Source organism: Saimiri boliviensis, chromosome 5 (genome assembly GCF_048565385.1).
Source record: "Saimiri boliviensis isolate mSaiBol1 chromosome 5, mSaiBol1.pri, whole genome shotgun sequence".
NCBI lineage: Eukaryota > Metazoa > Chordata > Mammalia > Primates > Cebidae > Saimiri > Saimiri boliviensis.
Window position 1 is genome coordinate 87270871 of NC_133453.1, and position 21836 is coordinate 87292706.

The following is a 21836-nucleotide window of genomic DNA, read 5'->3' on the forward strand; positions in this document are numbered from 1 at the left end:
CATTAACTTCTGTTCTGGTGTGCAGGAGGGTAGTTAAGAATCTGGATTATAAGGAAATGCAAAAGATCATTCAGCGCCCCACAGCAGGGCCCTGCTTCTGAATAGGAGATTTTGCACAGAACATCACATCACTTCTTGTGTTACCTTGATGTAGTTGATGGAGTGCATGCTTCCAGAAGAGCCCATACCTAGCCTAGGCTGGTTCCAATGGATCATGCACATCGACTCTTCCTACATTGGCTGCTGTATAAGAGCTGCCTATTCTAACTTCACTGTCCCTACTGTGTCTTAATACAAGTCCTGATGGTCAAGATATTTTTCATGGACAGAGCCCCTCATGTACACTATACTATGTGTTTTTATCTGATTTGCGGTAGATTTCATTAGATCTGCTCTTTAGTATGTACACGTATTTCATAAATGAATTCGTTGTGTATTTTGATGTTCGTGGAATTATTCTGGGAATAGATTTATTTTTTCATTCATCAGGTTTATTACATAAACAGAGGGATGTGCTTATAGGGATCCATGGAAGCAGCAGAGAAAGTTACCAAAAACCTACCACCCAGAAATAGTCGCTGTTAATATATTGCTACACACCCTTTCAGATGATCAATGCACATATATGTAAATAGGTCAGTCTCAACCTGCTATTGTGTGTTGTGTCCTATTCTGTTTGATGCTGTTCTCACTTGAGAAAATGTTGAGCATACTAGGACTAGAACTGGCCTGCACAGGAGACGCTTTGCAAAATTTAGTGCTCCTACATGGACCTTCTGGAATTGTGAGCAATTCCAGAAACACAGCTTCTTAGGGTATTTTGTAAAGTGATGTCGGGGTTAGTTGCACATAGAATTAATATTTCATTTCCCTGACACAGTTGCTTCCATTTTGAAATGCTGAAACTCTAAAGCATTTAGAAGCAGAGACCTGATCTTTTCCTGTGAAAAAGATGATCAGATCATCATTCAGGCAATTTCCAGAGAGGAAAATAAAGTCTTAAGTGCTTTTCAATCATAGAAAGGAATCATAATATATTGATTAATACTGTTAGAAGTTTTATGTATGTAAAAGTTACAGCAAAGGTAAATTTTACAAACTTAGTGCATATTTATAATAATATCTGAGTGTATATATAAAACACATATTTAAATTTACATGTACCTACGCATTATTATAAGGATAGCTTTGAGTTATTTATTTAAACTACTTGTTTTCTATAAGCTGTGGAATTATGTATCTTTGTCTCAATGTCTGGGCATCTCTGCATGTGTGTGTACTGTTCACCCTCATACCTCCATCTACATTCATAGACAGATATGTTCCATGCTTTGCTAATTGATGGTTAATGCTAAGTGGGGGATTTGTACTGTGGAGCTTTTGGAGAAGGAAAATTAACTGCTTTTGATGTGAACAAAGATACCCAAGAGAGTTGAAAGGCAACACAGCCACAAGAGAATAAAGGATTGCTCCTGTCAGAGATGTAGTAAACTTATTTGAAATATGAAGATAGGTCCTTGTGCTTGCTAGGGAGGAGGATGAACTTCAGACAGAAGGATTTGTGTGTTTAGGGGCCTTCAGAAAACACTCTAGGGATTTAAGGATTAGATTTCTTTTGGAAACAACGCCAGCGGTCTCTATGGTTTGGTAGATCAGAGCATCCTTTCTAGGGTCAGAAAGTCTTTCTGGCCTATTTATAGAGAATGAGGACTGATCTGTAAGAGAATCCAACGACTGGATGCTGGCATCTCTGACCAGAGAAGAAAACCAAATGTTGCTCCTGGTTTGTGTAAGAAATTTGACTGAGAAAATCAACTTGTTTTACTCAGCTGAGCTATGTTGGTATTTGGCCAGGGTGTGTTAAGTAAATAATGAACTGAGCTTTCACTTCAGTCAGTCAATTTTTAGTAATGATGGTTTTCCAAAATATATATTGAAATTATTTCTAGATATAATTGGCATGGAGCTAAAGAGAAAAATTCCTTGAATCTGATCAGATCCCATGAATTTCCTGTTCCAACTTGTCGATCTTGCTGCTTTCTTGTTAATTTTCCATTTTTTGAGTCACAGAGGCAAGAATTCAGATCAATCCTTGCCAGGTACTTCCATGTCTCCTTTTCTGCTGCTGTTATTATTATTATTATCATCATTAGACTGTGATGAGTCAATCCAGGATTTTAGAATATGCACCTATGACTCCCTTTGTATGTACTCAATGAACATTCCATTATTCTGTGATGTAAGACATTCTATATGAAGGTCAGCAATAATGGTGAAAAACCATTCTTTTGGGCTGAAGGTGGGGAGGCATCCCATTGCCTTAGCTCTTGTCTTTCTATGGGGTTCAGCGTGGACCTTATTTCTATGTCCACAGTTCTCCCATTCTGGTCACTGTCTCCCCTTTACTCTCTCTTACCAAGGTGAACAAGGCCACCTAAGCAGGACGAGAGCATATAACTGGACTGGTCATCATTTTTCATTCTCTTCTCTTCCTTCTCCCACTAGTCCTTTACAATAATCATCAGGCCATGAACTCAGATATCCATGACGTTAAGTTAAAAATTGTACCAAGGAAGCTGTACAGACATTGGCTCTGTGTTCTCATCTTCATTGGCTGATTTAAGGGCCTTTCATGTGTTTGCACCAGGCTGTGGTGGCTGTGAAAACAGCAACAGCTGTAAAGCCACACTGGAAAAAATACATTCATTGGGTGGATGCCTGAGTTCTCACATGAGGCTGGGGCACTGCTGAGTAAAGCTAGTGTTCAGAACAACTTAGTGTGTAAAACCCAGGGGAGTTTACAGTTCATATAAAATTATGACAGCAGATTGGGAGTTGTAGATTTTTATGCATCGGACTTTGAGCTTTTTGAGACTTTGAAGGGCGTGAGTCTAAGATAAAACTGTGTGGCTATTTTTACAGTATGTATCGGTATGCCGAAAGAAGGTAGCCCAGATAGCTCACGCGACAATCTTTGAGATCTGAATAGACCTCAAAATGCTTGCTCTTGCTCTACATTTTATATTCTTTATAACATGACTGCATAGTTTTAGTTATAAATATTTTCTTTTCTTTTTAAATGGTGCCATGTTATCTATACTTCCTGTGTTCTTTTTTTTCTCTTGTGTCTGTCATCAGAAATATTGAAAAGTCTTATATTTAAAACAGGATGTTTTGAATTTGCATTTAGCCTTTTCATTCAGAGGAGTTGATCTAAAGGTTCCACTCAGACATGGATATTGGCAACTGTCAATTACTCAGGAGCTTGCCTGTGTAGTTTGTAAAAAAAAAAAAAAATCAGTTCTCTTATTTTGCCTTTCTTATGCCTATTATTCCTTAATCTCTCTTTTCTTTTTACCTTGAGCATGATATAAGGAAAAGATTCTGACCTTCAGTGTTATTTCTATTGCAGCTTTGTTGAAAAGTTTGGTAAGTGATAAGGTTGTAGTTGAAATTGTTTTTAGATATTTTTTAATCTCCATAAAACTTAAATTTTGTCTTCTATTGGGCATATCTATCATCCAGGAGAATTTCAGGTTTACTTTTTGTGCTTTGTATTATGAAAAAAAAAAAAACAGTGTAGTATAATAGTGTCATGATCAAAAGTGGAGACAGACCAGGCATGGCGGCTCACGCCTGTAATCTCAGCACTATAGGAGGCACAGGTGGGTGGATCACTTGAGCTCAGGAGTTTGAGACCGGTCTGGGCAACATGACAAAACCCCGTCTTTACAAAAAAACAAAAAACAAAAAACAACTAGCAGGGCATGATGGCGTGTGCCTGTAGTCCCAGCTACTCAGGAGGCTGAGGCAGGAGGATCCCTTGAGCCCAGGAGGTTGAGGCTTCAGTGAGGTGTGATCATGCCACTGCACTTCAGGCTTGGTGACAGAATGAGACCCTGTTTCAAAAAAAAAATAAAATAAAATAAAGTAGAGACAGTGCCATATTGCCCGGGATTGAAGATTGAATTCTGACTTCTCCTTTCCTACCTTGTGGCCGTGAGTATATTTCTTTTTTTTTTTTTGTTTTTCCCAAGATGGAGTCTTGCTCTGTTGCCCACCCTGGAGTGCAATGGTGTGATCTTGGCTCACTGCACCCTCTGCCTCCTGGGTTCAAGCATTTCTCCTGCCTCAGCCTCTCAAGTAGCTGGAATTACAGGTGCCTGCCACCACAGCTGGATAATTTTTGTATTTTTAGTAGAGACAGGCTTTCACCATGTTGGCCAGGCTGGTCTTGAACTCCTGATAATCCCACCAAGTTCTTTGTCTTATTTTCAGAGCCCATACATGGTTTTTTTTTGACAGTGATTTCCAAAAATCTTATAGTGGTTGACAGGTAAAGGAATTCAGTAATCCCCTAAGGCTCTATGGTTAGGTCATTGTATTTTGTTTTAGGAAAGCAGGTAGTAAAGTGTAATTAAAAAAATACTGGGAGTTGGAAATCTTGGTCTTTGCCACTTTTTTTTTTAAACTTTAAATTCCAGGGTACATGTGCAGATCTTGCAAGATTGTTATGTAGGAATACACATGCCACAGTGGTTTGCTGCATCCATCCCCCTGTCACCTACATTAAGTATTTCTCCTAATGGCAAGTCACTTAATCTCTGACTCAGTGTTTCCCTCTTATAAAATGAGTAAGTTTGAGTAGATCATTTTCTAAGGTTTCTTCACATCCAAACTTTTGTACTTTTTTCTGATAAGCCGTTTCTTCAGTTAAGATAAAAATGTCACCATATGCCATTTGCTTTTTGAAGTGATCAGTTACCACGGTGTTTTGTACATACTGAGTAAAGTGTCAGTGTTTGGACCTCGAGTCTGGATGTTTGTCCTTTTTCGAATCTTTGAAGGAAGAAGGTATGTGTGGTGCGTCTCGTTGACTGGGGTAGATGTTTGAAAAGGAAAATGTTTTATTTAAGACTTTTAATTTTTGGAGCCAAAAAGGATGCTTTGTCTATTGCTCGTTTGCTTGCCAGTACCCATGGTGCACTTCCAGCCCACAGTGATATGAGCTTGGAAACACTTGAGTCTCATCTCTAAGAAAAAAATTAAAAGCAAACGCTTTCTGAGAAGCAAATTTCTCCTAACTCTTACTGATGATTGAGGAAAGGTAATTCTGCTTTAAATTATGTTTCCTTCTTGGCTAAGGTATCTGAGCTGTACACTACCAGATTGTTGATATAAAAATATTTTAAATCATTGTTTTGTGATGATAATGCCTAATCATCAAGAATATTTGTTGTTCAGTGTTTTCTTGCTCCACAGAATTTTCTTCAGCTTATTATTGTCATCCTTTGAGATGTTCTAAAACCAGTAATACATCAATTCAAAAACCCCAGGAATACAATCAATTCTAGGAGACAGTCATTAATTTTAAAAGTCATTCATTACTTTTAAAAGGAATAATTGTGCCTCGCCTGGTTAAGTTCCATCTATGATAAGGTGAAAGGATGCAAAGATAAGAGAGAAAAAGGCAATCTTGACTTGAGTCCAATCTCTCAAACGGCCCTTTAAATAATGTTTGCACAAAGGAGGAGGTGGGGGCAAATATTTATCATCAAGCTAGAAAACTATGGCGAATGTCGTGGTAAAATGGTTAGTGCATAAACAAATTAGTTCCCTAGCTTTTTTCCAAAAAGTTATTATTGATAGCTTAACATCATCTAATTTCTTTTCTTTTTCTTTTTTATTTTTGAGATGAAGCCTTGCTCTGTCACCAGGCTGGAGTGCAGTGGTGCAATCTCAGCTCACTGTAACTTCTGCCTCCTGGGTTCAAGCAAGTCTCCTGCTTCAGCCTCCCAAATAGCTGGGACTACATGCATGTGCCACCACGCCCAACTAATTTTTTTGTATTTTTAGTAGAGTCAGGGTTTCACCATGTTGGCCAGGATGGTCTTGCTCTCTTGACCTTGTGATTCACCTGCATTGGCCTCCCAAAGTGCTGGGATTTACAGGTGTGAGCCACCATGCTAGGCCCCACCTCAGCTAATTTCAAATGATGTCCTAGAGTTAATGTCTTGGGCTTTACTTGATTCAGTGGCTCTGTTGATCCAAATGATAGAATTAAGAACCTATTTATCAAATTTTCAGATCATCTCGCTTGATCATGTTGTTAACACTTCGAATACAGGAACGGAACCAAGGTAGTTGATAAGGTAGGTGAGGACATAACATTTAATTATGATACACAGGGCCCTTTGTGAGGTGCTAGGATATTGCAGAGCAGGGTAAGGAATGAAAGCACACAAATTACGGCTAGTTAGACATTAGATTTCAAAAAGAAAAGACCATGTGATAGTCACATTTCATGTTAATTAACTGAAAACCAAAAATTTGGTACATAAAACATGACGCATAGTCTTAGAGTGCCCGTGACCATATTTTTCTATATTATAAAAATCCCTAAAGGCATATTTTTTACTTTGTTGATCCAAAGGCACACTTTTCCCTCCATATTTAACACGACTAACACAGGCCTACATCTTAAAACTAATTTTGTTCGGCAGTTTTATTGGCGGTTTTTTCTCCTTAGTGATACGTAATCTAATACTGAATCTTAAAATCATTGATATCTCAAATTCAGTGAAATGGGAGTATTTGGGGAACAAATTTTAAACAATGCAAAACCACAGTGTGTAAAAAATTAATCTTCCTTGATGACTACCCAATCTGCTCTCCTCCCCACTGGTAGTCATTCTTAACAATTCAGTGGGTATCCATTTTTATGCATTGGCAAACAGGAATATTTAGAAAAATGTACTTAAAAGCAAACTTATCATATTTGTAATCTTTAAAAATGCAAATAAGATCATAATAAATATTATTGTGACTTGCCTTCTTCACCTAAAAATGTACTGCGGATTTTTTTCCAATATCAATTGATTCTTTTTAATAAAAAGTGACATAATTGCTGTGCAGTGTGGTTTAGCCATGATGATTTTTTCCCACTCATAGAGATTTAGACTATTTTTTATTTTTCAGTCCTACAGACAAATGCTACAGTTAACATTCTCTCTCTTTTTTTTTCTTTTTGAGACAGAGTCTTACTCTGTTGACCAGGCTGGGGTGCAGTGGCACGATCTCGGCTCACTGCAACCTCTGTCTCCTGGATTCAAGCAATTCTTCTGACTCAGCCTCTTGAGTAGCTGAGATTACAGGTGTGTGCCACCACACCCAGCTAATTTTTGTATTTTTAGTAGAGATGGGGTTTCACCATGTTGGCCACACTGGTCTCAAACTCCTGATCTCAGGTAATCCACCTGCCTTAGTCTTCCACAGTGCTGGGATTACAGGCGTGAGCCACTGTGCCTGGCCCAACATTCTTTTACATGAATCTTTGTGTACACATGGAGCATTTCTCTAAAACAGCTTCTTAGAACTAGAATTACTGGATCAAAGGATTAACACATTTTAAGATGTATATATATTGGTGAGTGTTGTAAAACATTTTTACATGATACTTTTTTTTTTGGTTCAGAAAAGAACCAATTTAGTTCAGCCTCTTTAACTTGAAATATAAGACTTCAAAGAAGTTTCTTGATTGTGGAAAGCAACTTTAGAATATGACCTCTAGATTCTATAGGAAGAGCTTATTTACTCTCTGTTGTAATAATTTGGTTTAAAAATAACACACAAAAACTGGGAAAGTTTTATATGCCCTCATCATTTCAAAGATGAAACAATTGAGGCCCAGAGAAATTAGGCTACTTGCTGAGAATGACCCAATTTGTAGTAGAGCTGGACCTGGAGCCTTCCTCCCGTTTCTTTCTAGAGGAATATTCTTTTTATGATGCCAAATTCCAAGGGTTAATACTCTAAAAAACTGGAATAAACCTGAAGAGTGGTATAATCGTGTTATTTGTATGGTGCTTGACAGCTTACAAAGCAGTTGGGAGTTGGGCGAATCTCCAAAACAGAGATCAGATTGCTGTCTGACCCAAATGGTGGGAACTTTTATCTACTTGGAGACCAGATTTGCTTCCCAATTTCTTCCAAGCTTTTGTTTGATGTTGCTTTATGATATAGTTTGAAATCCCAAGTCGTTGATGGATTAGAATGATAATACACCCATAAAACTTAAATGAACATAAAATTTCAATGCTAGAAAATGTCACAAAGAGGTTTCCTGTATTAGGGAAATGTTAGAGCTCTCATGATTTGTATGCAGGCCTTGATGACAATTGCAAGTTACTGCTACATTTGGCCTTAGCCATGAGCATCCGAATTTCATTTTTATTCTCTGCTTTTCTCATTTACGATTCATCTCCACGAGCTTCCAATTCAAAGAAACATTTGCATGATTCATATTGCATAATTTTTAAAAGGAAAAAGGAGCAGCAGTATTTGTAAAAGGTACAAGCAACTCTAAGTTCTGGGGGTGGGGGTGGAGAGTGTCCCTGACAACATGCTCAAATGAGGATAAATTGAGAGAGTTTAATAAAATGGAAAGGTACTGGTAGGGTGTAGGAAAACCTCAAGGGTTAGTTCTGTACCCCCATGGCTAGTAACTGCAGAGTTGTGAGCACCCCTAGAAAGGGTGTGGCCTTGAGAAGGACACAGCTTTCCCTTGGGTGGATACAGCCAGCTTTGGAGCATCCCACAAGGAGAAAGCCAGAGAAGAAATACCCCAATCTATTCTCCCTTAGTCTGATCCCTGCTAGGGCAAATTTTGGCCAAACTCAACCAGAAGCCAAAGAGCAGAGCTTACAGGTTAGCCCCACAGTGCAACAGCAGCGTGGGGAAGGGCGGAGGGTGGTTTGGAGAGGTGATTTGGTTCCATCTGTATTACTGTATTGTCTGAGTGTATATTCACATAAGTAGATGAAAGCATACAATTTGAAGACATTCTTTTTTTTTTTCTTTGAGACAGGGTCTTCCTCTCTTGCCCAGGCTAGAATGCAGTGGCGCAATCATGGCTTCCCGCAGTCTCAGACCTCCTGGGCTCAAGTGATCCTCCCACCTCATTCTTCTGAGTAGCTGGGACTACAGGTGCCTGCCACCATGTCTGGCTAGTTTTTTATTTTTATTTTTGTAGATGTGGGATCTCACTGTGTTGCCCAGGCTGATCTTGAACTCCTGCACTCAAGCAATCTTCCTGCCTCAGCTTTCCAAAGTGTTCTGATTATAGCCATGAGCCACTGCGCTTAGCTTGAAGCCATTCTTAAAGCACACCTCTGAAGATGCTGGTGACACTCTGAAGGAGCTGTTGTTGGTTATCTTCCATTGGAGATGTGTGTTGGCTTTCATATGTGAGAACAGTTACACTGCAATCAGTCTCCTGGGTTGTAATTCCTGCACTGTTGCTTTGATGAAGACCTTGAGTACTTCAACAAAATGTCTAGCTATAGGAGCAAATAAAATATTTAAATGTTAGTTTTTGTAGAGAAAGCTTGAGCAGCTAAGCTAAGAGGCCTTTCATGATTGCCTTCAAATACCTAAAGGTCTCTGTGGAGAATGAAGAGATATAGGAAAGTGTGAATGCGACCAACTTGTGGCTTAGATCTGCTCCATTGTCATGGCCAGGCCAGAATAATTTTCAGGATCGCTCCAAATGTCATCACATTGTGATTCCCACATATAACATTGGGAGCAGGGTGTTGGGAACACAGATTAGCTGTGAGATTTTACAGTTCTGGTGACAGCCTCCCTATTAAAGGATACATTGACTGGGCAGGGGTGGGGATGCTAAGAGAAGCATTTCCTTTACATGGATGATACTAACTTGGAGGCCAAGTCTTGCCATTTTTAATAAAGCTAAAACAGACCCTGTGTGTCTCTATTTAAAAATCAACTTTGGCCACTGGTTTCACAGTGTGTAAGATATGTGAAAATCCATTGATGTACACATGTGATACATGTGCATTTCTGTACATGTCTTATACCTTAATTAGAAATTTTGGGAATATATTTTGGGAAAACCAGTGAAACTAGTGGAATTCTGAAAGCTGTGATCAGGATTAGGATGGATATAATGAAGACCCTTACTTTCTATTGCTAAGATTTGCAAAATGTAGAAGGGAGTAGATTCACGCACTCACTAGATGCCGTAATCCTGAGTGCTGAAAGAGCACTGACCCTTGGCTGGTGGACCAATTGGTCAGCGATTGGGACATGTGACCCATCACTGGGATATGGGAAGAGCATGACCCTCCAGTCTCTGAAACAGAAGCTGCTCTCCTTGGTGTTGCTTATGGTCACCTTTTCCTTCGCTGCCCTCCCTGGGACAGATTGTGATAGTGGTGGTCACATGCCCAAGCCAGCAGATGCCTCATCTCTCTGATTAGCCATGATTCTTAAGGTAAGGAGAACTCGGGGGAAGTTGACTTTCTCCCCAAGTTTAGCAGTATTTGCAGGGTCAAAGCCAGGCTGTTCTCAGTGGTGAGAGCTGGTCCTTATGCTTACAGAACTGTGCCAATGGCCACAGCAGAGAGCCAATTCCAGTAATAAGGAATAAAAGGATTGCCATGAGTCTCAGTTGTGGTTTATTTTGATAAGGTTCTAAGGTTCAGATGTTTACTCCTGGAAGGGTGTGTGCTTGGCATATGGTATACAGAGACGCTCTCTAGAGAGGTACTGCATGAGTCTTTAAATATACCTAAGGGGTTTTATGAAAGCTAAGCTAGCATACATATTATACGAACACTGCTTGGATTGTTTCATTTTCACAATTTAAGTACTTATAAAATAATACACTTAAAATTGGTTTCTAATTTTTATAGCTCAAATTCTTGAATTATTACTAGTGTAGAGTGCAGTGTTGTAAGAAGGATGAGGCAGATCTTATAACTGAAGTACATTGTTACCATTTGTTATGGATGCTTTTCATTAGCTCTGATATTTTGAATGAATGAAAGAATGTGTGTGTGAATCTCCTCGAATCAGAGGTACAATATGAAGAACTATGCAAATTATGCAAGATATTATAGCAAGATTTTATTAGGACTGAATAATATGTTGATAAATATGATATTGTTCTGCTTTGGTTTTGAAATTACACAGGTATAAAAGTAGCTAAAAAAATTTATTCATTCACATTCCAAATTTAAGTTGGGTAAATTTAGCCTCAAAATGTAAGAGTGAGAAAAAAAAAGGATACAAATAAGATAGAAAAAGGATGTGAAATGCATAATCTAGATTCTATGAATGTTTTGATTTATATTGCTTTTAACTAAAATATGTTCTGGCTGTAAGATGTACAACTAGCTGCTAGATTTTTTATTTGAGTGCTGTATTTACATAGAGAAGCTGGCTTTCGATGCCAGCCAGCAGCCAACTCAAATGTGGAAGGTTTGAGTCTAACTTAGTGACTGGTTTTGTCAGAAGATGCCTTGAGGAGGTTGGGGGAAGGGTACGCATGGGACACCTTGTTCTGGAAACTCAGCCAGAATTTTGTCAGCTGTGATTCATCTGATTCTTAGGGTATTTGAATTTCCAGTTCCTAATTTAGAGCTTGCAAAGATGCTGTGAACACAAAGCCTCACCTCCATGTATTTAACGGAAGATGTATAATTTTGAAGTTCCAGATTACCTTCCTGCAGAAAATGAGGACATTCAGCAGGCCCTGGCTATAAACTATATATATATATATTTTTTTTAGAAGTATAAAAGTATCCATTATCCTATCAGCATTTGTGTTAAATGACTTCTGAGATTCTCTAGAAAAGGATGTTGATAGACTTTGGAAGCATTTCCAAGTTTACTGATTGGGACTTCCTCTGTGACCTTAGTCTCTAAGGAATTATTGGATCTGCCTGCTATACTGGAGACAGATCAGACACTGATAGGTAGTTCTCATCATTGTACCTATACTTAGAAACACCTAGCCTCCCATGTGAAAGGAGCCCTTTTTTTGTGGATCACACACTGTATTGATGTTTTATTGAACATACTGTGAAAGAAATTATTTGCAGTAGGTAATGGGGAGCCTTTGACAGATTTTTAAACTGGAAAGTGGTTTGATTGGCTGTGCACTGGTCAGGGTAGAAGAAGATGGCTTTGAAGAGAGGAAGAATTCAGGCAGGGAGTCCAATTAGAAAGCTATGGAAATAGTATAGGTGTGAGCTGATGGAAGCCTGAACTAGGGCAGTAGTAGTGGGGATAGAGAGGAGGAGGTGAACTGAAAAAATATTCAAGTCATAAATGCAGCAGGTTTAATGACTAATTAGCTTACGAAGGAAGAGGAACTCCCACTTTTGGCTTAGGTGACTGACTGGTTGGACAGTGATGCCACTGAGATTGGGAAACTAGGCCATTTCTTCTGATGTTTTTTTCGCTGACCCTGGGGAACTCAGGTTAGAAGCCAGGTCTAGGATTGAAGGTCTCAATCCTTCAGCCATTGGTTTCTGGCTAAGAAAGTTACTGACTTCATCCCAAGATCATGTAATAGTTTCGTTCTAGACAGCTGGGACTCCTGGTGACCAGGAACTTGCTGCCAAATAATCATGTTAGGGTTCTATCTGATCTGGACCTGTACCCATCATCCTTCTATACCCTGCTATGCAGTGTTTGGAAACTATAGAGGAAGCTTGTTGTGTATTATCCTTTTACATTAAATGATTCTTTTTCTATTTAGAAGTAGATAATATCATTTTCCAGATTCTCTCATACTTCTTGTATGTGATAGATGAGTTTCTAGCATTAAATTTCCTGTGCCTGTTGATACATGTGAAAAAAACAGGTCCCCAGTCAAATAAGTTTGACAGTCACCATACTCTGTCCTTTTCTCAAAAGATTTGCAGCACCCAGTCACCCACTAATATCTCTTAGCATTCTGCAATAAATAAACCAATTAAATTTTATTTAACCAAAAGATATCTAAAACTTATTTGATCTCAGAATCCATTTTTTCCCTTAAATAATACCTATTAAGTACTTGAATAACTAGTATACTGCAGAATACAATTAGGGAAATGCTGGTTTAGTTATTTACACTAGGCCTCGTAATTACTGCAAACCATCTCAGTGTTGTAGATTGGAGAATTTTGTGGGATAGAGTGAAGTTAATGTTATAGAGATACAGTATATATATTTCTGGGACCTCCCTCTTAGGAGACATTGATTCAGTTAGTTTGGAGTAAGGCTTAGGATTCGTATTTTTGGCAAACACTCCCCAAATTATTTTCATGTAAATTCTTTTAGAAATACTCGGTCAAATTATTGTGTTGCTCAGCCTGAGCATTTGTGACAGTGCACAGCACTTAGTTTCCCTGCTCTCTTAGGTTGCTGTGCACTTATTTGGGGTGGCAAGCACTTTGAAGTATGGATGTCTTTCTTGAAATAAAACTTAATTGGTTTATTCATCTCCCTATCCTTACCCTACCCTTGCTTGCTTTGTGTGCTTGCTTCAAGACAGGCACTAAATAAATGGTTGCTGGAATAAATTGAAATTCAATAACTTTAATTCCTTCAAGAATCAAGTGGAATCTAGGGAATGGTCAGAAATTATTGAACACAATATATCTATGAGGGATTCCCAAGACACCCCCCTGCAACCCACCTGTGTCCAGCCACTCTACATTTTTTTCTTTGAAAAAATCAAAGTGAATTTAAAATTGGGGGTTAGCAGGTTTAGGAAATTAAAAGGCCTATATTCTTTTCTTTCTTTCTTTCTTTCTTTTTTTGTTTTTTTAGATGGAGTCTTACTCTGTTACCCAGGCTGGAGTGCAGTGGCACTATCTCTGCTCATTGCAACCTCCATCTCCCAGGTTCAAGCGATTCTCCTGCCTCAGGCTTCCAAGTAGCTGGGATTACAGGCATGCGCCATGACACCCGGCTACTTTTTGTATTTTTAGTAGAGATGAGGTTTCAACCTGTTGGTCAGGCTGGTCTTGAACTCCTGACCTCAGGTGATCTACCCTGCTCAGCCTCCTAAAGTGCTAGGATTACAGGCATGAGCCATCACACCCAGCTGGAAATTAAAAAGCCTATATTATTAAAAGAGCTAGAATATGATGAGACAGTTAGCTATACTGACTGTAAAAAAAAATTGGTGGTAGTATTACACCTACTTTCTATCTTACAATCCTAGACCCTATTCCCTAGAGAAAACACTTAGTAGTTTGTTTCCTTAATACAGCTTCACTGCGTATAATTCACATACCATAGAATTCACCCATTTAAAGTGTGCGATTCAGGGATTTTACTGTATACAGAGTGGTACAACTACAACCATCACCATGACCAATTTAGAACATTTTTAATCACTCCCAAAAGAAAACTCATACCCATTAGCAGCCACTCCCCATTTCCTTCCAACTCCCTCAGCCCTAGGCTGTGTCTGTGCATTTGCCTCTTCTGGGTGTTTCATACGCAGGGAACCACTCAATATACAGCCTTTTGTGATTGGCTTCTTTCACTTGGCATAACGTTTTCAGGATCCATCCATGGTACAACTTGTATCAGCATTTCATTTCTTTGTTTTGCCAAATATTATTCCATTACATGGATATATCACATTTTATCTATTCTTTCATCCTTTGATGGACATTTGGGTTGTTTCCGCTTTGTGGCTGTTACAAATAATGTCGCTGTGAACATTCATGTATGAGTTCTTGGGTATGTGTGGATCATAATTTTCTTCACCAGTCACATCAAAATGTAAGTAATTTTTAGTGATTTGATGTATACTAAAGGTATATTGAAGATTCAAGGTGTTTTAGATTCCCATTCCACTGGCCTGAATGGCCATATCTCAGCTATTCCCATATAATCCTGCTCTTGTCAGTTTGTACGACTAAGCAATGCTTGGTCCCAAGTACATGAATTGTGGACACTACTCCCCCCGTTTTGAGACTCTCTTTTCCTCCCACATCCTCTTTATAGACTCTTTAGACTTCGAATTGCTCAAATTCCAACTTTTTTTTTCTATTTTTTATTTTTGAGACTGTGCCTTGTTCTGTCAGCCCAGGATGGAGGGCATTCATGCAGTCACCGCTCACTGCAGCCTTGAATTCCTGGGCTCAAGCACTCCTTCCACCTAAGCCTCCTGGGTAGCTGAGACTGCAGGTGTGTACCACCAAACCTGGCCAATTTTTTATTTCGTGGAGATGGGGTCTCACTCTGTTGCCAAGGCTTGTTCAAACTCCTGGGCTCAAGCAAGCCTCCTTCCTCAGCCTCCCAAAGTGCTGGGATTATAGGTGTGAGCCACTGCACCCAACTGAAGTCCAACTCTTATTCCACTTCTTCTCTGAGGCTCTTCTCAGCGTTTCCAACCTCTTCTGAATTCCCATAGCATCTGCCCACTCACTTGGGCATTAGCCACCTGCAGCCTTGGATGACTTCTTCACCATTTCATGTGTCTGCATCTTATCTCTGCAAATATAGGACTCTAGAGGGCAAGGATCAAATCTTACCATTCTTTTCTGCCTCCTTTCCCTTAACCCCAATGATGCAAGGGTAGAGAACGAATTAAGAAAGACACGTAGCACAGCAATACATAATAAGTTAACACTGAATGAGTGAGTGAATGCTACAGCTCCATGATATTGATGTTCTCAGTGCATTGTAAAATGGGAATGGTTTGCACCAACCAGTGAGGAAATGACGAGTGTAATTAATTAAACCAGGTGAAGCTCTGGAACTGTGAGGGGCTTATTTAAAAGTTGCTGACTTGTCACAGAAAATTCTGAATGGCATTTTATTTAGAAATAATCTTGTCTGCATATCCTATAGTCTCTTTGTTTCTTCTTGTTCTCATTTGCAAGGACATATTCAGAGATATTATCTTGAAAATAGGATACTTTCAACTTCTTCTCTTTTATTTCCAAGCTCAGATAATAATTTAGCAACTGTGTTATGATCAGAGTCATTATGTCTGTGATGGCTGTATCTGAAATCTCTGTGACTTTGCAGACAAGGTTAGTTATTTGAATGAACCCTGCAAAGGAACCTTTTCATATTAATTGCCAAAGCCAAAAGGAAACAAACAAACAACAAATTACAGGAAATCAGACACATAAAGGTACAATAACTTGAAACAGAATAAAGATATTTTAGTTTTTCTTGCTCTTGGCAATGAAAATTTCTCTATAAAATCTGCTCTTCAGATATTTCCCTGTGGATGAGAGAATTAAACAAATCACCCCAGTTTGTTCTTTATGAGCTAGTTATGAAACATTCCTTGGAAATAATACTGCCTAAATAAAATTATTTATTAATTCATAGCCTTAATTTTTGTGTGATGTTGAAAAGAACTAAGGACTAGGGCAGTCTCCATTGGTAGTGACAAACCATTCTACCCTGGTTTACAATGAGGGGCTTGCTGAAGGTTGTAGAGGCAGAGTGCACATTATAGTAAAGCTGCAATTGTTGCTTCAGGGCCACACTGATAACCCTGGTCATAGTCACAAGAGGTAAATGGCAGATCCCTTCCACAGGAATGTGTCCTTGAGTCCCCATGGTCATTCACGTTAAGATCGGAGCACGCGGCACCATGCCTGACTAATTTTTATATTTTTAGTAGAGATGAGGATTCACCACATTGGTCAGGCTGGTCTTGAACTCCTGACATTAACGATCTGCCCACCTCAGCCTCCCAAAGTGCTAGGTGACTTCCTTAAGTTCTTACCGTGCAAATATATTGACATATTTGTTCAACAAACAGACTGAATTTGTTGCGAAGGCATTTTTTGAGACGGAGTCTCACTCTGTCTCTCAGTCGCCCAGGCTGGAGTACAGTGGCACAATCTTGGTCCACTGTAACCTCTATCTCCTCGGTTCAAGCGATTCTCCAGCCTCAGCCTCCCAAGTAGTTGGGACTATAGGCATGTGCTATCATGCCTGGCTAAGTTTTGTGTTTTTAGTAGAGACGAGGTTTCACCATGTTGGCCAGGCTGGTCCTGAACCCCTGACCTGAGGTGATCTACCCTGCTAAGCCTCCCAGAGTGCTGGTATTACAGGCATGAGCCACTGCGCCCGGCCCCTGTTGTGAAGACATCTGAGCTTTGTAAATGGATCCTTGATATAGCTATTGATGACCTTCATAGGGACGAACACATTTGTCAGTATGTTACCAAAGAACTGTTTATAGATGTATTCTTTTCTGAGCATCTAAATGAATAGTTCACAAGTACCTATGGAATTTCCAACACTGTGCTAGAGGTGATAGCTCTTATAAGAATCACAGAAATAGGAGATATTCCTAGTAGAAAAATGCTTAGAGTGAAATCAGAAGGAACAGATCTATGCAGGTGAAACCACTTCTTTTCTCCATGCATATGAAACTGCACAGAGTAAGACGATGGACTTTATTTTGCAAAAATACCTGGACTTACAGTGTTTTCCATTTACTGTTTGGACTTGGACAAACTGTTTGCCTCCCTGAATCTATTTCACTGTCAGTAAAATGAGGATGACAATACTCTTGTATGGTCATCATGGTGATGAAATCAATTTAGGTGACATACATAAAGTTCCTGACACACAATGGTTCAATAAAGTTTAGGTATTATTAATAATTGAAAGACAACTTAGGGTGACTGAAACTAAGATCAGGAGGTTTGGTATGAAGTTTAAACATAGACACAAAAGGAATTGGGAATCAAAAGAAGATTTAGGGGCTTGGAGTTAGGCTGTGTAACATTTTATTCAAGTCATATTTAAGCCACGCTAATGTAATCCTCATGATGCTCACTATCTGTTGAGGGCCAGAGTGGTTCTACGTGCTCCATGTGAATTCTTTCCCTTAATTTTCACAATGAACTTATCATGTAGATATTTTTATCACACATTTTCTAGGCATTAAAAAAATGTCACGTGATTTGTCCAGGGTCACACAGCTAGGAAACAGTGGAGCCAGGAGTGGAACCAAAGTGTTTCAGTCTAGACTCTCTTCCTAAAACAGGGAAGTGAGGGCTCAAAAGGAGAACATGGCAGGCTGAATGAAGAAACAGAACAAGAGAAGGAGTAAGTGAGGTGCTGGCACACAGCTAAGGACGGGGACCTGCTGTGTCGGGCCTGGGCATGGGGCCCACACCAGCAGGTGTCGGACGGATCCCGTAGGCAGGAGGGAGCCATTGCCTCTCAAGAGTAAGCTTCCTTTGCACTGAAAGAATCCTGAGAACATATTAGTCTCACATTACTGCCTCCATTTCCTTTCTGAATTCCTACAGATGATGACTGAGCCACTTCATATACATTTTCTGTGTCAGGACAAAATCATTCAGCTCAGCTCAGTCATCCCTAATTTTCTTAAGTTTAGGACAGAAATTGCACTCCTAACACCTTACCCAGTATTCAGTTTCTTCTCTGTAAACAGACACCCAGTCTTCTCTTCTCCACAGGCCATTCTTTATGACTTATTCATCTGTTCATTCAACCCAGTCTGAACGCTTGAAGACTGTGCTAGCAAAACAATTAGCAAAGAAAGCTAGACACTGGTTTTCGTCCTTCTCACACAATTCCCTGAAATCTACCCCTTCTTCCCAGGAATATAAATGTTTCAAGTGTTTTTGAGTAACAGTGGCAGAATATGAATCAATTATATCATAAAACAGGCTTTTAGTTCAGCTGACATTTTTCTTCTGTCGCAATCCTTTTTCAATGAAGGAATCAGGGCATTGATTTGCATTCTGGTGTATTCGCTCCTGTTTCCTTCTGGGGCAGCCCATTAAGTCCTGGGCTAGCTGCTTCTCAGGTCCTGTTATTTGGAACCTCTAGCATTTTAACACACATTATTAGCCAGTTTTAAATATAACTTGGTCATATTTACTTTTTTTTTTTTTTTTTTTAAGACAGAGTTTTGCTCTTGTCACCCAGGCTGGAGTGCAATTGCATGATCTCTGCTTACTGCAACCCCCACCTCCTGGGTTCAAGTGATTTTCCTGCCTCAGCCTCCCAAGTAGCTGGGACTACAGGCACCCACCACCACTAATTTTTTTTTTACAGGGTTTCATCATGTTGGCCAGGCTGGTCTTGAACTCCTGGTCTAAAGTGATCTGCCCACCTTGGCCTCCCAAACTGCTGGGATTACCAGCCTGAGTCACTGCGCCCGGCCCATATTTATATTTTCTTTGTGCATTCCTTTTAACCACCTGGGAAACAGGATCCTTCTGCCACTCTTCCTGGAGGTTACCTCTCTACAGAGGGGAGTGTGGTAAAGTGACAGAGAAAGAGGAGACTACTCGTAAGGGGGACCTTCGGAGATCTTTTCTGGACTGTGCTTGATTTTGTCTGTCTGTTTTTGAGCTATCTAAGAGTAGTCTGTATTTTGTAGAAATAATAACCCTCAGAATCCTATTTCTAGCGGTCTCTTCCAAATCATTATTTCCCATTATAGGCTTTCAATGAGCCATGGACTGTTTCAGGGCTGATTTGTATGTTATTTGTGCAGCACATAGGTAGGACGCACCTGATTCCATTCTGAGTGGATGGTTTAGATCATTGTTTATTCTGATTCGTTGATATTTGTATAGCAGTAGTTATTAAATAATTCGAGTAGTGTCCTTCACTATTTTAAATACCCCAGATGGCATATATACATATGTCATTTAAGTCTCAAAAGAGCAGTTGAGGTAGGTGTTATTATCTCTGTTTTACAGTTGAGGAAACTGAGGCACAGAGAAGGTAAATGACACACAGTCTGTGGCAGAATTAGTGTTCATACGCAGAGCTTCCAGGCCTTTTGATTATAGCTTGCTACTTTCCAAGCCCTACAAAGCCCCTTTTCGGTTCTCAGTATGCCTAAGGAATTTTTTGCAGCTTTCTTTACTAGACAAATTCTCTCAGAAAGCCTACTTCTCGAAGACCAGAAGAAGGGAGTTTAATCAGTTTTCTTGCGCAGAGGACTCCAGATTCCTCATTAGTCTTTCATGTTAGGAAGAAACAGAGGTGCATCCGTGGCAGAAGCCAACCACTGCAGTCTGCAGGCATCTTCCAAGCTCCTCTTCTTGAAGCCTGCAGGCGGGCCTCTGTGGTGGGAGCTAAGCTTTCTTCCCATTTCTCCCCTGGCCTGGATCTCATCTTATTGCCCTGACTTATGATATATCTCATTCTGTTAAACTGTCAGATTCCACTGATGATTTCCACAGTGCACTCAGGAGCACACTGAAACCTGTTCTCACTGACCTTTCTGATGCCATTGGCTCCTTTAAATTCTTAGCATCCTTAAGAGAAATTGGAAAGTGCTGTCGTCTGGGGCTGTGTGCCAGCTCTGGAGGGCTTCCTCAGTCAGTGCCAGCCTTCTAGCACTTCCGTCATCAGGAGATTAATTAGAGAGGGAATTGAGTTGGGGAAAGAAGAAGGTAATGTTTGGTTATTAGTTTTTTTTATTTATTTTTAGAAATTGAGATGAGATTTACATACCATGCAGTTAACCATTTTAAAATGAACAATTCAGGCAGGATGCTGTGGCCCATGCCTGTAATCCTAGCACTTTGGGAGGCTGAAGGGGTGGATCACTGGAAGTCAGTAGTTGAAGACCAGCCTGGCCAACACGGCAAAACCCTGTCTCTACTAAAATTACAAAAATTAGCCTGTAGTCCCAGTTACTTGGGAGGCTGAGGCAGGAGAATTGCTTGAACCCAGGTGGTGGAGGCTGCAGGGAGCTGAAATTGTGCCACTGCACTCCAGCCTGCAGCTGGGGGTGACAGAGTAAGACTTCCTCTCAAATAAATAAATAAATGAACAAGTCAGTAGCATTTGGTAGATTCAGAATATTGACCGACCACCACCTCTCTCTATTTCTGATCTAGATTTTCATCATTCCAAAATAAAACCTTGTACTCATTAAGCAATTCCTTCCACTCTTAGCAATTACTAATCTGCTTTCTGTTTCTGTAGATTTACTTATTTTGGATATTTCACATAAATGAAATCAGACAATATGTGACCTTTCAGTCAGACTTTCATGTAGCATAATGTTTTCAAATTTCATTTGTGTCATAGTATGTATTAGTAATTCATTCCTTTTTAATGATTGAATAATATTCCATTTATGGATGGATAGCCCACATTTATCTGCTGAGGTACATCTAGATTTGTTCCACCTTTTGGTGATTATGAATAGTGCTCCTGGGGATATTCATGAACAAGTATTCGTTTGAGTTTCTGTTTTCAGTTATTTTGGGCATATCTAGGAGTCAAGTCATATGATTACTTTCTGTTTGACTTTCTGTGACACTGTTAAAATACTTTCTACAGGGGCTGAAGTATGGGCCATTAGTTTTGACAGAGATCTTTAGAGCAGGCATCAATGAAGACAGGAAAGGATATATGACTGTCTCTCTAGAAACTCTATGCATCTTGGAACAAGGCTAAAAATGTACATTAGGTTGCCTTATAAAGACCAATATTGAGCAATAAAAATATGGCTCTGTATGTGTAGGGGCAGAGGTTTTTTTAAATGTCTCCCCAGGTCCATCTCCCACTAGGATTATGGAAATAACCTCTTCATTCATTTCTCTCTCTCTGGCTTTGTCCCTTTCTTTCCAGTTCTTCTTTTGGAGTGGTTTCCTTTCAGAATACTATCATTCCATTTATTCTTTGTATCTCATCTTACTACACTAAACTGTGTGCTTGCATAGTAGAAGCATGGAGGATAGAGGCTGGAGAAGTGGAGGCTTAAATCCTGGGAATGAATGCCTCCCAGTCCTGCTTCATTGCACTTACATTCTGTACTGTAGCCAGGGGCAGGGGAACTAGTAGTTTCCAAAACCCCATGGGTACAGGGCACTTGACAGGAATTGCTGCTTCCATTATATCTGTCATTTTAGACTTTTTTTTTTTTTTTTTTTTTTAAGATGGGGGTCTCACTCTGTTGCCCAGGTTGAAGTGGAGCAGTGAGATCTTGGTTCACTGCAGCCTCAACTTGCCAGGCTCAGATGATTCTCCCACCTCAGCTTCCC

The 21836-nt window shown here is 39.7% G+C and overlaps 1 protein-coding gene across 5 annotated transcripts in view; it reads left to right on the forward strand.

Moving 5' to 3' along the window:
- Positions 1-21836, forward strand: part of CACNB4 (calcium voltage-gated channel auxiliary subunit beta 4) — a 287994-nt gene that overhangs the window by 147681 nt on the left and 118477 nt on the right. The gene's annotated exons all lie outside the window — the stretch shown is intronic.